Below are 17,046 nucleotides of genomic sequence, written 5' to 3'. Positions count from 1 at the left end.
GGGTTTTAAAATCATCAGAATGTAACATTTCATCAGCTTTAGTCAAGTGCTCAGCAAGATGTAAAGCATTTGGAACACATGAAACTGAGTTCCATTCCTTAGTCCACTCCTGACCTGCAGGAGTTTCACTCCAAGGTACTGGTGCATCCCTGATAACAAACTCCTTTACCAGTTCAGACTTAGGAAGAGTCAGTGGAGGAATATGTCCTGAAGGACCTGCTTCATCAGCATCTACAGTTGTAGCAGCCTCACCAGTATCTCCAACATTTGCAGCATCAGAACTTAGAGAATCAGTATCTTCTGATAAGACAACAGTGTGAGTAGCAATGGAGGCTTCAACATCCTCTAATTGCTGATCTGATACTAAGTTCTGATCAACAGCCATATCCTGATGCTCAACTAAAATCTGATCATCAGCATCTTGATGCAGAGAAGGTGTTAGTGATAACTCAGGAGTTTGAACAGCATCAGTAACAGGTGTTGTGGAAGGATTATTTGCTGTTGGAGCTTCTAAGAAAAGTATTGCAGGCACAACCAGGTTCTGAATATCAATTTCAGCACTTGTGCCTGGATCAACAAGAGACACAGAAGGCGAATTAGCCTTGTCAGATACAGGTTCCTGAGATGGAGTTGATGGAGAAGAAGTGATTGGAGCAAATTCCTTGTCTTGTGAGATCAGAGATTCCTGATCCCCTTCCTTAGCTGCTTCCTCCTCATCATCTGAAACTGGCCTTTGTGCCATCTGTTTCTTGTACTTCCTTGTTGATTTAGATTCCTTGGGAGTTTCAGGAACCGTCATACGTCTAAGCCTCTTGAGAAGCCTAGAACCCCCAATTGCAGAATCCTTCTGAGAAGTTGCCTTCTCAGCTTCATTTACCACAGATTCTGAAGAGGGAATCTGATCCTCAGAATCTGATTCATCTCTCAAAGTAATGCTCCTCCTCTTTTGAGGTGTTTAAGGAACAGTCTTTGTTCTCTTTGGCTTAGAGGATGTAGGTTTCACAGTAGGTGCTGAAGAAGAAGGTTGAGCAGTCTGTGAAGTGGAGAGATAGGATTTGAGATAAGTTCTGAGGGTAGGTTGAGTAGAATGAGAGGTAGGTACTGAGGTTGATGGATTTTGGTTATGGTGAGTTGGTTGAACATTTGAGTAAACAGATTTGTAAGTAGCAGGATCAGCATTTACCAGAATCTGTTTCACAGACTGAGGAATCTGTAATTGTCTCACCATTGATTTCTTTGTGTCAGCATTTATCAGGTCGTTAAAGTACCTTTTTGCAACCTTAAAAGGGGGGGTTTGAGTGCTGACTAACTGGGGTTCAGCAGTACAATACGTATAAATAAGTTGACAGAATCTAGCAAAATAAACAACATCTCGATCCTCTGTCATCCTATCCCCAATAAAACCAATTATTCCAGTTGCAAAATCAAAATGAGTTTGATGGATAATAGCATACCCGATGTGCTGACTTAGAATTGGGATGGCATCAAAATTTGAACACTTGTTGCCAAAAGCCTTGGTGATGCAATCGAAGAAGAAACTCCATTCTCTTCTGATATTAGCCCGTTTCAACTGTCCAAGTTTCGTCAGACTCTTTTCATATCCCAAATCAGTCATTAACCCCCGAAGTTCTGATTCCTCTGGTATAGAGAAGGTACAATCTTCTGGAAGATGTAATGCTCTTCGTACTATACCAGGAGTGACTACATAGGATGAATCACCCACTTGGAAGATAATACTGGGAGTTCCTCATTTACCAGCATCATCAAAAACTCCAGTCCTCCAGAACCGCAGAACTTGTTGACTTGAAAATAATTCAGGCTGAGTTAAGGCGTACCCAACCTCACTATGTGCAAGAAGATCTTGCACAAAGTGCAATTCAGATGGAGCTTCAGCATGATCAAGAATTGCAGCATAGTTGTTTGGAACAAACTTTGCTCCATCAATGATTAAATCCTTTGGTGCCATGTGAAAAAATATTGAGATTCAAGTATGCCTGTTAGATGTTTGAGATAATGTCTGTATGAAAAACCAACGTGAGAAAGAATGAGAAAGAGAGTAAAAGTAAGAAGAGAGATAAAGTATAAAGAAAATAAAAGATTAAAGAAATCTTCTCTCTTTTGTTCTTATACTCTGAAAAAAAAATGTTACCGTTGGACACCTGTCAGACATGCAGTAATAACGGATAGTTACTGGGCTCGAGAAAACAGGAATGATTACTTACCCAGTTGCCTTGTTTCAAGGAAAAACTGTTCCATTTATCAAGAGACACAGTTTTAATTCAAAATTTAAACCGTTAGCACTGATTGAATTATTTTTCACTGCAACATTAATATTCTGAAAAATGAATCATGTTAAAAATGACCGAGATAATTTTGATGAATAAGTGCTGACAAAGAATCAGAACTTAAATAAATACAAAATTTAAATGGTCATCAGAATATCAAGCAGGATTTAACAACACAAGATAAAATAACTCAGAGACAAAATCTTGAAGTAAAAACAGTTTTCATTAATATATCAAGTCAATACATATATGAAATAGAAATTACATCAATACAAGATTTTCCCTAAGCTTCTAATCCTAACGTCAACAGCTTTAGTCCTAGCTAAGAAGCCTGACAAAGCTGAGGATGAAGAAGAACAGGAAGAAGACGAGATTAAGTCATCCTCCTCTTCCTATCTTCGACGAACAAGATGGCGAGTCGTATGATTCGCTCTTGTTGACGGATACGACGAAGGTGAAGGTCTCTTCGAACGGCCACCAGATCACGTTTGATAACCTCTGGAAATTGAATCCAGAGATTGTGAGGGATGTTGGTGATAGGGTAGGGAGTTGGTATTCCATTCAAAAAGACATGCACAGTCTCATCACCGTAATTGTAGAACCAGCCAAATTCAGCCATTTGTGATAGTAAATGAAAAACAAGACTGAATTTATGATAAAAGTGTGATGAGAAGACTAATGTGAAGTGGCTGTTTATATAGGCAAGAGAATGTCAGGAGACGCAAAGAAATTGAATGCTGACAGGTAGAATTAATTCGACCTCGTCTCCCTAGTCTTTGAAAAAGAATAACAGTCATTGGAAAGAGGAATCATGGTCTAGACCGCACAAGACACAAGAAATAGTGGATTGTTCAAGGACAAAACCATTAATCCTAATCATAGTGACTATTAATCTTCCACTTCAACATATGCGAGTACAAACTGAGACTGTTATTAAATTTCATTCAAAGATAAGCCAAGTAAAGGATTAGACTGAGAAATCAGAACTTAGACCTATACCAGAACTTAACAGTCATCAGAACATAATTTCTTAACTCGAAAAAGGAATGCTCATCTTAGTAAATCCTCATACAAGTTCTGAGTTATGAACGTCAGAACTTAATTATCAGGTCGTGTAACTTAGAACTTGTCCTCAGAATTTGTGCAATAATGACACAATGACTGTTTATCTAAAATAACATAGACCACCACAGAAATTTTCATCATTCAGATGGAGTGATTAGTGTGTGCATTAAGCTAAAAACAGACAAAGAGTAAAGTCTGATTCACTTCAGTATATCTTAGAAATAAGGCAAAACTAAAATTTTGCTAAAGATCTGTTATTGTCCTGAAACCTACTGATGAATGAGTTCATGCTTGAGTCCACCTCAACTATTTTGTGCTCATTTTATGCATCTTTTGAAATTCTATTTTACAGTGGCTTCTCAGTGTAAGTGAGTCACGACTGTTTATTAGAATTTATGCTATTATCAGAGTATTTCTCCAGTAATCATAGAGTGTGAAAAGTCACCAAGAAAATATTTTGCTTTTCTAATGCATATTTACTTAATACCAGCAATGCACTTGGGTCGTCCCTTTCACATTTTTACTCTAGATCTCAAAGGAGTACCTGATTTTATTCTTTAATCTTTTTGCTTTTTCTTTTGATAAGGGAGGTTTATCAGCACTTAGTACATTCAGCAGTTTTACTAGTATCAGAACTTAACAGATGAGTAGCATTATTCTAATTTGTGACTTAGTAATAAGATATACAAAGTGAACTTAACTAAGCTCAGTTATCAGAATTTGCTAGTGTCATAAGATTTCCACTGAAATAATTACTTCTTCCATGGAATCATTTGTTTATTGAAGATTACTAGGTCAGTATCTAGCACAGTTATCCTCATAGGATTGAATAGGTACTAGAACAAACATATCACTTATCAGAGTTTAGAAACATATATCAGACAACAGTCAGTACTTAAAGACATTTATCAATTAAGCACAGAATACACAATGAGATTAATTCTGTAAATACTGAGCATAAAGTCTGATAACACAGAACAAGTCTAAGCAGATTTAAAGAAAGAACCTGAAACCATTCCAAGTTCATTTACCAATCTTGTAAAAGTAGCTTCACATAATGGTTTTGTGAAGATATCTGCCAACTGTTGATCTGTGGGAACAAAATGCAATTCCACTGTACCTTCATCCACATGTTCCCTGATGAAGTGGTACCTGATGCTGATGTGCTTGAGTCTTGAACTGGATTACCTGTCATAGCAATAGCACTTTGATTATCACAGTAAATAGGGATTTTGAAATATGTTAACCCATAATTTAGTAACTGATTCTTCATCCAAAGAATCTGTGCACAACAGCTTCCTGCAGCAATATACTCTGCTTCTGCAGTTGATGTGGAAATTGACTTTTGTTTCTTGCTGTACCAAGAAACCAATCTGCCTCCAAGAAATTGGCAGCTTCCACTTGTGCTTTTCCTGTCAATTTTGCAACCTGCAAAATCTGCATCTGAGTAACCTATTAGTTTAAAATCTGATTCTCTAGGATACCATAATCCCAGAGCAGCTGTTCCTTTAAGATACTTAAAGATTCTTTTTACAGCTGTTAAGTGAGGTTCTCTTGGATCTGCTTGAAATCTTGCACAAAGACAGGTAGCATACATGATATCAGGTCTACTAGCAGTTAGATAGAGTAGAGAGCCAATCATACCTCTGTAGTCAGTAATATCTACTGATTTACCGGTATCCTTATCCAGTTTTGTTGCAGTGGCCATTGGAGTGGATGCACTTGAACAATCTTGCATTCCAAATTTCTTTAGCAAGTTTCTGGTGTACTTGGTTTGACAAATAAAAGTGCCTTCCTCATTCTGCTTGACTTGAAGGCCCAGAAAATAGCTAAGTTCCCCCATCATACTCATCTGATATCTTGACTGCATTAGTTTGACAAACTTCTTGCAAAGTTTATCATTTGTAGATTCAAAAATGATATCATCAACATAAATCTGGACCAGAAGTAAGTCCTTTCCATGGTTGAGGTAGAACAGTGTTTTGTCTATTGTCCCTCTGTTGAATCCACTTTCCAGAAGAAACTGAGCTAAAGTCTCATACCATGCTCTAGGAGCTTGCTTAAGTCCATAAAGTGCTTTATCAAGCCTGTAGACATAATCTGAATGTTTGGTATCTACAAAACCTGGAAGTTGTTCAACATATACCTCTTCCTCCAATTCTCCATTGAGAAAAGCACTTTTCACATCCATTTGAAAGACAGTAAACTTTTTGTGAGCAGCATAAGCCAAAAATATCCTTATGGCTTCTAACCTAGCAACTGGTGCAAATGTTTCATCATAATCAATTCCCTCCTGTTGAGAATATTCTTTTGCAACCAGCCTTGCCTTATTTGTAATAACCCCAATTTTTGAGAAATTTTTGAAACCCTTATGAATAGTGTTTTTGCTGAATGAGAAAATTTTTCATGCCACACTATGTAGGGGTTCTGTTATTGATATTCTGAGATTTTATTAGTACTTTATATGGGATATAAGTGTATGTAAAGATCGTCAGAATCCAAATCCGAACACTTTGATTTTTCCCGGAAATCCACTAGATACGGAGAGAATTGAGTATAAGGTAACAGGATAAAAAGGATTTAAATTAAAGGATTATAGGAGAGGATCATAAAAGGAATATAATATATTGAGAAAGGTTAAGGGAACCTAAGTAATAAGATCCCGGGTATGATCCCTCAAACGATAAACGAAAACGAAAGTTAAGCGAACCGTATAACAGATCAGCGGTCATTAGGCAAACAATTAGGAAGTTAAGCAAAAGGATTAGAGGAAGTGATGTCACCCAACCAATGAGAAGAGGAAAAGGAAGGGAGGATGACATAGCAATGTGATGTAAGCATGACATAGGGAAGGAGGAGGTGTGGTTGGTTTATAACCACACAAATATAAGGTTATTAAGGTAATTAACCAAAAACAAAACAAAAAACAACCAAGCTAAGCCAAACAAATCAAAAAACACAAAATCATTTCATTCTCATCATCTTGCTCTCGGCTTTTCATCTTTTTCAAGGGCAAGAATTTCAAAAATCAAGTTCCAAGCATTGTTAAATCACAAGGTAATTATCTAAGCTTCCTTGTACATAGATATGGATATGCTATAAGTTTAAGCTCCTAATTCCTTCACAATCTCTTCCAATAAATCAAGGAAGAAGATGGTGAATAGTAACCTTCAAGAAATAACTTTAGTTTTCTTGAATTTTTATGAAATATTAAGGTTATACAAGCAAGGATCAAGGTTCTTTTAGGCATTCAAAGCTCTTGGGTTGTGTTAGGAAGCTTCAAGGAGGTATAAACAACTTTCACCTTTAACTTATAGTTTGAACTTTGAGTTTTGATGAGTTTATGGATGGATTAATGTATATATAGAAATATCCATGTATGTATAGCAAGATCCATGTATGTTAGATAGTTTGGTTGGATTTGTGGTGATTTTGGATATGAATCTTGGTTAATGGTTAATGAATCTTAAGTTATGGTTAGTAGATCATGTTTGCGGTTGAATAAGTTGGAAAACCTTGAGATTATGGACTGACTTTGCCTTGATATAAGTTGTGTTTGATGTATTGATGATGGTTGGGTGGTTTGTAGTGAATTGGTAAAGAATTGGAGTGGTATAAATATTGGTAATCGCGTAAACATAGCCGTCGTAACGTCCGATTTTCTTTAGACTGTTTTGTGCATAACATTAGGACCCGAGGACCCCCTGCTAGATTATGACCACTGCCATGTTTAGATAGCTCATGTTACGAGCTTCGTTTTGATATGTAGTTCGTTCGATTCCGATGCACGGTTTAGGAGAAACGACCGTTTTAAGTAACGGCGTTTCGCGAACGAAACTTTTCCCCTCGCCTTACTTTGAAACATAGGTTAAAGACCAAAAAGGGTTAATTAATGTATGAAACATTTATGGTAAGTGTGTTAGGCAGTTGGTAAGACACTCGCGAAGGAATCGCATTAAAACTCGTAAAGGTTAAATTATTAAAAATGGTGGAGCCGAGGGTACTCGAGTGACTTAAGAGAATCAGTAAGCGCAGAATAAGCGTTAGAGTCTAAGTTAGTTAAAGTATAGATTTACAAGTGACTTTGGTTTAATTCCAACTTACTTGTTGTTTATAGGTTACCAGACTCGTCCCGAGCCATTCGTAACCCCCCCAGTCGCTCAGGCAAGTATTCTATCCGTTATACTGTTGTTGTGATGTATACACTTGTATATGCATTATCTTGCGATAGATGCATGTTGGTTATTTAGCAAATTCTTGCGATATATTGTAGCATGTGATATGGTATATATGCATGCCTGTTTCATATTCTTGAAATATATATCTGTTGGTTCAGTTGATAATACCTATGCTAGAGGATAGCGGTAACTTGCATATACCCTTAGTATAGGGACCCAAAGGTGAAAATATTTTCTAAAACCGGGAGTCGAGGATCCCGAGTAGATTTTGTATATATGGATATGGATATATATATATATATTTATATATATATATGGTCATAGTTTTCAAAACTATTAATCGAATAAGGTTTATTCGATAACTTTAACTTTATATTATTTATTGAATATTATTTGAATATTCATTCGAGGGCTTATGACTCTTTTATATTATTTATTGAATATTATTTGAATATTCATTCGAGGGCTTGTGACTCAGCTTATTTATTTATTGAATATTATTTCGAATATTCATTCGAGGGCTTATGACTCAGCTTATTTTATTTATTGAATATTATTTGAATATTCATTTGAGGATCTATGACTCCGATTATTTGCTGAGATATATTCTTTATTTTATTAAAGAATAAGGTGTCGATAATCAAACTCACTTTTGATTATTCAAATAAAGATAGTACTTTCGTATAGGTATATCTTTGGATATTTAATATTCATTTCAAGTATAAGTTTCAAAACTTCTACTTCAATTATTTTTATAAAGGTTATTCTTTATGGAAATATTATTTAAACAATAATATTCAGATATTTTCTAATATATTGGGACTGATTTATTTTGTTAAATCAGCATCACTCCAAACATTCTTAAAAATGTTTTGCGAGTCTTCAAAATGATTTTTAAAAGTTAGAGCGGATCCCAAAACTCATTTTTATATTTAAGATCCTCCTTTCGAAGGGGATTTAAATACTCGCTCAAAACATGAGGGATCCGGCTCTGTGGTGTGTTTTATATTCGCAACAAGGTTGCTGTTTTGATAAATGAATTGATTACTTACCCAACACTCGGGAAGTAAAATTCTTGGAACAAGTTAATCCATTAACAGGCATCGCCTGGGAAATATCGGTGAGTTCTCCTTTCCAAATAGATACGACTTCTTGGTGGAGCCGTATCAACAAGTTTCTACTTGGGGAAAGTGGGGACAAGCTTTACGTTTCAGAGTCATGGATTTCATCTGAACTAGGAGTGGCGTAAGTGGCCGAGTAGCGCCGGCCCAGCCTTATTATATTGGCCCAAATGGCCTGGAAGTTCCGCTAAGGCGGTCCATTCCTTAGGAGTTCAGTGTTCGGTTGACAAGTAAATCCGACAGGTTCTCCTCTACATGTAGAAAATGGTGGGGTTGCACTACTACGACTGATCATCGTAAGTGGTCTTCCTGGCGCGGCAAACTCCCGTAATGAGTTCATCATCCAATTGGATATTTCTGCAACACTACCCAGAGCACTTCGATAGAAAGGTTACGGTTGGGCGATTGTTGAGTGTTGGCAGGGTCAAGTTTTCAAAATGATGTTTACATCAAATGAAGTATCTCGTAACTTCATTTTATTTTGATAATATTCTAAAGATTTAATCTATTCAAATCTTGTCTTATAGTCTCATCCATGTGATGAACTTTTGAAGCTAATTATAACTTGAACGGTGGTAGTTCAAGTAGTATTTGGGAAAGATATAAGTATATTGGGGTATTTGGTAACCTCATCTTTTAAACTTATATCTAATTAATAATTGTCTTATGAATGACAAAGATTTTCAGAAAAACGTTGAGACAAGGTTAGATATATGAGATCACCTTGCAACGATATTTTTTTTATATACAGTTATACACTGGGACTTTGTGTATATTATGCATGGAAGAGGACTTCCAATATTTTGAAAAGTATATATGTATATATACTGAATATTTTGCGACTTCATCGCATTAAGATATCAAACTTGGTTCATTTCTTTTGACCAAGACTTTCATGAGTATTATGAGTAGGCTCATATATTGTAAATCATTATACATATTATTTTGGTGGGCTTGCTGCTCACCCTTGCTTTCTTCTTTCATCACACAACAACAGTTAGGAAAGATGGCCAGACTCCAGCAGACCCAGCGCAAGCGCGTGGGAAGCATCCCGCGTCTTCCCGATGATGTTGTGGCTGCTATAGCTGCAGAGGTAGATCTATTGGTAGATCAGGCATTCTATTTTTGAGAATCAAATTATGTATAATTATAACTTGTGGCAGATAATGGCAATTAACTGTAAATTTATCAAGTAATCATTTTGGGTTGTAATAACTTTTAAATGGTGGATTCAAAGACTTGTGGTTATTTTTGGATGTTCATCTCTGAGACTATAACGTGTGGTGTGTGTGTTTATTGTGGGGTCACAATACAGAGTAGTTGAGTAATTATTAAGATTGGGTGTTATTAAGGGAAATGGAACTCGTGACGACCCGGATCCCCGACCCCGGATCTGGGGGTGTTACAGAAATGGTATCAGAGCTAAGCGTTATAAACCTCAGAGATGATGGGACGTTAAGATAATAAGTTCACTAAGATAATAAGAACTCTTGCCAAGTTCATAGTCGGGCTACCTAACGTAGTACTGACAGTTAAAACCCTTATGGGAACCCTTATAAATATCGTGATAGGAGCGTAGTTCGTTATCGTATATGGTAGCGGGACTCCGAACCCTGAGGTTGAGGAGCAACATCGCGATGATATTTTATTACTAATTGAAGATCGGATTGTGGATCCGATAGAGTGTCCTAATGCAGGACCGGATGATGTTGATATTGAGGATTTAGCGGTTGAGGATGTTGTCCTAGAAGGGATAGTTATTGAGGAGGATCCCATGGAGGATCCTGACAGGATTGGATAAAGGACCACTGATGAATTGATGACCATGGTTAGGTCGACTACCAGAGGTAGGATTGGCCGGTCACTACCGGAGGTTCGTTCAAGTTTGTAAAGATAGTAACCCCTTTAACGCGGCTTACTCGTAAGACTGAGAAGTTCGAATGGACAGAGAAATACGAGAACAACTTTCAAGAACTGAAGCAGAGGTTGGTGATGGCCCCTATGCTGGCGTTGCCGGATGGAAAAGGAGATTTTGTGAAGTGTAGTGACGCTTCGCACAAGGGCTTAGGGTGCGTGCTTATGCAGCACGGTAAGGTAATCGCGTACATGTCAAGACAATTAAGGTAATATGAAATTCGATATCCCCGCTCATGAGCTTAGGCTCGTGGCAATAGTTTTACCCTAAAGATTGGAAGCACTACTTGTATGGAGAGAAGTGCGAGAATTACCTAAGCCATAAGTGCTCTAGTACATTTTGCGTAGAAAGAGCTCAACATACGCCAGAGGAGGCGGTTAGAGCTAATCAAGAATTATGATTGGGAGATTTTTTATCATTCGGGGAAAGCCAATATGGTGGCTGATGCCCTTAGTAAAAAAGGAGAGACTCAAGATGATAATGTCTTTTGGAGAGTTTATAAGAGATTTTGAGAAAATGGAAATAGTAGTGAAGGTAACCGGAGCCGGTACCGAAAAGCTGTTTGAGATAGCAATACAGCCCGAATTATTGGAAAAGAACATATTGTGCCAGTAAAGGTGATGAATGAAGGCAGAGAGCCAACCAATAAATATGAGATTAATACCGAGAAAGATGATAAGGGAATAATGAGGTATTGGGTTCCAAATGTTCAAGAGCTTAAGGATGAGATCTTAGATGACAGCTAGTTTGAGGAATAAGATTTAGAGCAAACCCTGAACGTGATAGTCAGGGAGGTCGCCATCAAGATAGAAAGAACCCATAACATAATGAAGTGAAGATGAGGATTTAAAATATGAAGGATGACCCCGATTATGGGGAGGAGGAGGAAATGTTCAGACTTAAGAAACAGAAGTCGAGTAAGGAAAGGAGACCCGAGACGGTACTCCTATATGATAATTTATGGCCCTTTCTAGACAGAACTTAGACTATTATTCCCACCCACCACCTTGAGGAAACAATGTGGTGTGAAATTCTTTCATGACCTTTAAATCGCTAAGCTCTCAGAGTTCCAAGGAACAGGCTGACCCAGCCGAGGCAAGAACCTGGCTAAAGGAAATATAGGAATCATTTGAGATTCAAAATGATTGATGAACCACAAAAGATCGTTTTTGTCACTTACCCTCCTAAGAGAGAGACCACCCATTGGTGAAAGACCAAGAAAGGCACGGAGCCAGGGGTTAGAATAAACTGATTTAAGTTCAGTCAATTATTTTCGGGAAAGTAATTCCCAAAGATAAGGAGATAGTGTAAAAGCTTTAGAGCCAGAACAAAGACAGACGAGTATGATGAATTATGAGTCTAAGCTGTAAAAGTTGTTAAAATTCGTTCTGAAGACGCGAATCCAGAATGACGGGATATTTGAAATCAATGCTTATGTTGTGTTGGTTCATGAAATAATGATAAGAGAAAGGAAAATAAAAAGGAATTGAGGTGGAAAGGAATATAAAGGCAACAGAGTTTGAGGAATGATAAGGGAGTTGGGTATGAGGAAACCCTAAAGACTCATATTAATAGAAATAGAAAAGTATATGATCGTCAGGATGAGGGTGATTCACCATGAGTTAAAGTTGACGGTTGAAGGCATAAGAGGTGCATATATTTTATCCCCTTTAAGTTGGGAGGATTCGAGGAAACATTGAGATAGTTCGAAGGATAAACAATGAGACGCGGATAGACTGAGGAGACAAGAAAGTAAGAAATCTTAGACATCTTAGACTAGGATTTTATGTTTTCTTCTGATGTATTTCCTTCTTGTATTTTAAAATTTCAATTCATAAATGGAAAATCCTTCTTCTTGCTTATCATTCTCTGTTATTTTTCTTTTTTATTTGTCTTGAATGTTATGATTTATGACAAAGTAATTAAAATTGAAGTTATGTTGTCATTTTAGTCTTTTCCAGCACATAGTTAAATGGTTAAACTGAGCATGATAAATGGAATTTAATGTCTGATAACTATTAATGAATTGATTCATCTTTTGTATCCAATCTTCTTGATTACATTTGCTCATTAGAATTTATCTATGACTAGTATTTTTGCCCGTTATGCTCGACTTTTGTAAACAAAAAGTTTCTTTTAATATTCTATTTCTTTGTTTAATATTTTTTAAGGAAATAACCTTTTTTCGTAATTATAAAAGTAATTTAGTTAAAAATTAATTTTAGTTGACGTATTAGAATAATATATTTCTACTGACTTAGATTTTTATTACGATTCGAATTAGAAATCTTTTACCTAAACATTTTTTTGTACCATAATAACATTTGTTATAAATTATTAAAAATTTATATTAACTTTCAATATCACGATTTTGTTTAATCAAAATATGCACGAAACATTAGTACTTGTCATTATAACATAAAGCTTCAATTCATAGTCTTATTAATTATATTGACTTCTAAATTAAAACATAATTTCGACTCTTATGGAAAAAAATCTTATTATGCACATTATCTTAATTTATATTACTATATTGAATACACTCGTTGTTATAAAATATGTATTTAATTAAAAATGTCATGTTCAATAAACATTATACATTATTTTTAGTTGTAAATTATTATTTAACCTTTTGTAAGAATAAGATGAAATATAAGGTTCACTAAGGACAAGAATTTATTAAGAAGACTTTTCGGCATCGGCTTCGGCGATATCTCGATTGTAAATTAAATACCTTTTAACTGAATTTAACGAGGATCCATTCATGTCTAAAGAAGAGCCCATCAATCTTAAGAAAATTACATTATAAATCTATTTTCTAAAAAAGACTAGAACGCTGTCAAGAACGAGAAAGGTTCAAACCAACCAGTCTTCGAGGATAAAATCTCATAATCACCGAAGAAGGCTGAAAACAATGACTCTGTCATGTATCCTGCGAACATAGATGAGTACTCTCACATTAATATTCATCCTGACAAGATCCATGAAGTTAACAGATTGCATTCCACCTCAAAACTGTCGGAAAAGCCAGTGTTTGACCACAAGAAAGGAATCAGTAATCTATGACTTTTACATCACATCTTGAAAGAAGGATATATAATCTTGACATGAAGGTAGTTCTAGGCTTAACAAGAGTTAAAAATTTCATTTCCAATGCCAAAAGCCTAATACTTCAAAGATTTAATGAAGATCCGGTATTTTTCTTGAAGAAGATGAATATTAAGGTGAATGATGAAGAAATCTTTCTTGTAATTCTTAAAAAGGCAGATTGAAGTATAAAAAAATGAGGAAATCTGAAATGAACTAATCTCTTATCTTCTCATCCTAAATGAACTACTTTTAGAATTACATATTTTCCTCAAAACTATTTCCTTGTACACTCCATTTATCAGCAGCTTAACATTATATAATTTTACTATCTTAATATTCATAAGTCAGAATGTGTTTTGTTATCATCAAGGCTTTAATTTACGGTTGTTATTCTATCAGTCATAAATTGGGCGAAATTGTTAGGAATCAAACCTAAATCCTGATGATAAGCAAATTACATTGCATAATTATGTTAAGTCAAATTATAGCATTCAACAGCTAGCCATCCTAAGGGATAGCCGTTGAAGGAGTTACGCATCAACTGATGAGGTCTTTGTAACACTTTTCTGTGAGATTCTTTGTTATAGATAACAATGTTGTTATTTAGTTAGAAATCATTTTGACTCAATATATAATCTAGAATAGGGCGGGTAATTGTAAATATTCGATGCCATGTAATTCTGATTAAGTGAAAGTGAGCTACCAATTGAGAAGTGAAGCTACAACATCAACATCTAACTATGTCAACCCAATAACGGCTAATCTAGTGACTGTAAATGACTAAGAGAACTCACATAGCTGGTGAAAGTGATTTGACAGTGGTCAAGTTTCGAGTTTGACACAACACACGGGCTGATGGGAATCTCAGTAAAGAAAATTGAAGCCAAGAGAAACTTTGCATGTGATCTTGGATTCTGAAAAAGAAGAAACGTTCTATTTCTATACATGAAAAATATGAGGGATTCAAAGCAATACATCAAGATAAATATAGCCTCATTTGTCAAGTCTCTCGGGAAAGAATGAAGAAGCAACCTTGTTGGACCTAGAAGACTGTGTCATGTATTGTCTAGTAAGCATTGTAACCTGGTGAAATATATAAACCAAGTCATAGCAGATGTTTCATTCAAGAAAAAGGTTTACATTTTCCGGTGCCAAGGAGAGAGAAAGATCCTCCTTTTAGTGAAATACTGTAAACTACAGCTACGAGATTACTTTGTAATCGTAACAGATTATTTATTCAATATAAACCTTAGGTGGCAAGTCAAAAACAAACCACCTGAAAATTTTAAATGTATGTGTTAATTTTTTATTTCCCAAATACGAATTATTGTGAAAATTTTAATTTGTATTTAACCCCATCTACAAATTAACCTAAGTTGATTGTTATTGGATAACAGTGTCCATGTTCGAAATATCTAAATGTTTTAGAAGTTGACGGTCTAGACAAGTTGAAGGAACACTTGATGTATGAAGGTATTGATAAAACTTATACATGTTGGACATATCACGACGAAAAGAAAGGAGAACGCCGCTTAAGTAATATAGATTTGAATTATCAGTTTGTAGATGGAGTGGATACCAATTTATGGAGAACATCGAGGAATAGCAATTCCCCTGATAAAAGTAATATCCCCAACATTGATGTAGAGTTACAAAATTATCCTGATATGAATGAGAGATTAAATGATGATGTCGCGTTACCGTTGTGGCATGAGTGCACCAAGCTTCCCAATTATCAGCCGTGTTAACTTCTTATAACTTAAAAGTTGGACATCAAGTTTTTGATATGTTCTTTACAGAGCTGTTCACAACTGTTAGTGAACTATTGCCATACGGAAATGTCCTCCCTCGCAGGACTTACGAGGCTAAACAAATGCTCAAATTGATTGGATTAGTACATAATAAGATTTATTTTTTCCCCAATGACTGTTTTGAAAACAAATACGACCTACATATCGTTTATAAAAGCATTTTGTAAGAGAAACACGCTGACAATCATAGCGTTTAAGAAATGCTATGTAAGTACTCTGACATGGACAACGTTTACTACCATAGTCCTGTCTGAAGCGCTGTGCAACTATAAAACTACAATAATGTTCGCAAAAATACTATAGAAGTACAAATTTCAATAGAGTAAAAACTAAACGCAATGTTTCTTGCATAGCGGTTAAAAACGCTATAGAAGTACAAATTTCAATAGAGTAAAAACTAAACGCAATGTTTCTTGCATAGCGGTTAAAAACGCTATGCAAGCCCTAAAACGAACACTATGCAAGTTGAAATTTGTAGGTATGACAAATTATATCCATATTTTCCCTTTTGAATATAAATAATATTAAAATTTATTTAACGTGTATGCACAATTTACAACAATATAAAATCACATATTTTACTTTTATTCAATTTAATTATATGCGCATATCCTAAAAAAAATATAATGTATGCGGGAATACAACATACATTAAATATACTTGCACGTGTTACATTTTACTTTAAATAAAGTTTTAAATAAGAATTGTTTTTACTAATAATATAGTTGTAAAAATCCAAAATTGGCTTAATAGGTTGAGATACGATTTAAAATTAATTGGAACTCGTGAATTAAATGAAAATCAAGAATTAATAGGTGTAAAAGTAAGATATATTTTAAGAGTAAAATATTTTTTTAATGATTATTATGATTATATTAGTTATTATTAACAAATATAAATATTTATTATATCACAATCCTATAATTTTTTATACTTAAATTAATATTATATTTTAATAAATTATCATATATACCCCAATAAAAAAATTATAAAGATTAATCAGATTTCAAAAATGGAATAAATGTCGTATAATCCATTAAGTAAAACTCCCACTTTTAGAAGTAGTTAAAAATATAGGGTAAAAGATTTCAGCTATAAATACATCGCAAAGCCTCTATAATCCTCTTTCATTTTCGCCGCAGCCCCCTTTTATTAGGGTTTCAAAACCAGACTGTGAGCTACAACATTTTCTAAGCTTTCACCATGAGGGCCAAGGTAATTTCATCTTTATTATTATCAATAAATACAAACACGCTCTTTTATTCTGTGAAATGATTTAATATTTTTAGTTTTATTTCATTTGATTTTAAATGGTTGGTTGATCATTTATGTGTGTGTTTGCAGTGGAAGAAGAAGAGAATGAGGAGGTTGAAGAGGAAGCGTCGAAAGATGAGACAGAGATCTAAGTAGACGACTTTGAAGCTCTTTGTTATGTTCGACCATGTTTGTGTCTTAGGTTTCATTGTCTGATTGTCTTAGACTTGAGTTTCGTGTGTTTCTGTTTTAGTTTTATGTACTTTTGTTTCGAACATGGGTACTTTTGTATTTTCGCGACTCATTAATGGAGTTTTATTTGGTCAT

At 35.1% G+C, this 17,046-nt stretch overlaps 1 long non-coding RNA gene across 1 annotated transcript; it reads left to right on the top strand.

Annotated features, from left to right (window-relative positions):
• The first annotated feature begins 16,545 nt into the window (after positions 1-16,545).
• Positions 16,546-17,045, top strand: LOC141678050 (uncharacterized). The gene is made up of 2 exons (XR_012557601.1): positions 16,546-16,680; positions 16,810-17,045. It is a non-coding gene; the product is annotated as an uncharacterized LOC141678050 (long non-coding RNA).
• The last annotated feature ends 1 nt before the right edge of the window (position 17,046 follows it).

The sequence above is a fragment of the Apium graveolens genome, chromosome 8 (assembly GCF_009905375.1).
Source record: "Apium graveolens cultivar Ventura chromosome 8, ASM990537v1, whole genome shotgun sequence".
NCBI lineage: Eukaryota > Viridiplantae > Streptophyta > Magnoliopsida > Apiales > Apiaceae > Apium > Apium graveolens.
The sequence above is the reverse complement of the archived record's forward strand: the minus strand, read 5'-3'. Positions and strand labels throughout refer to the sequence as shown.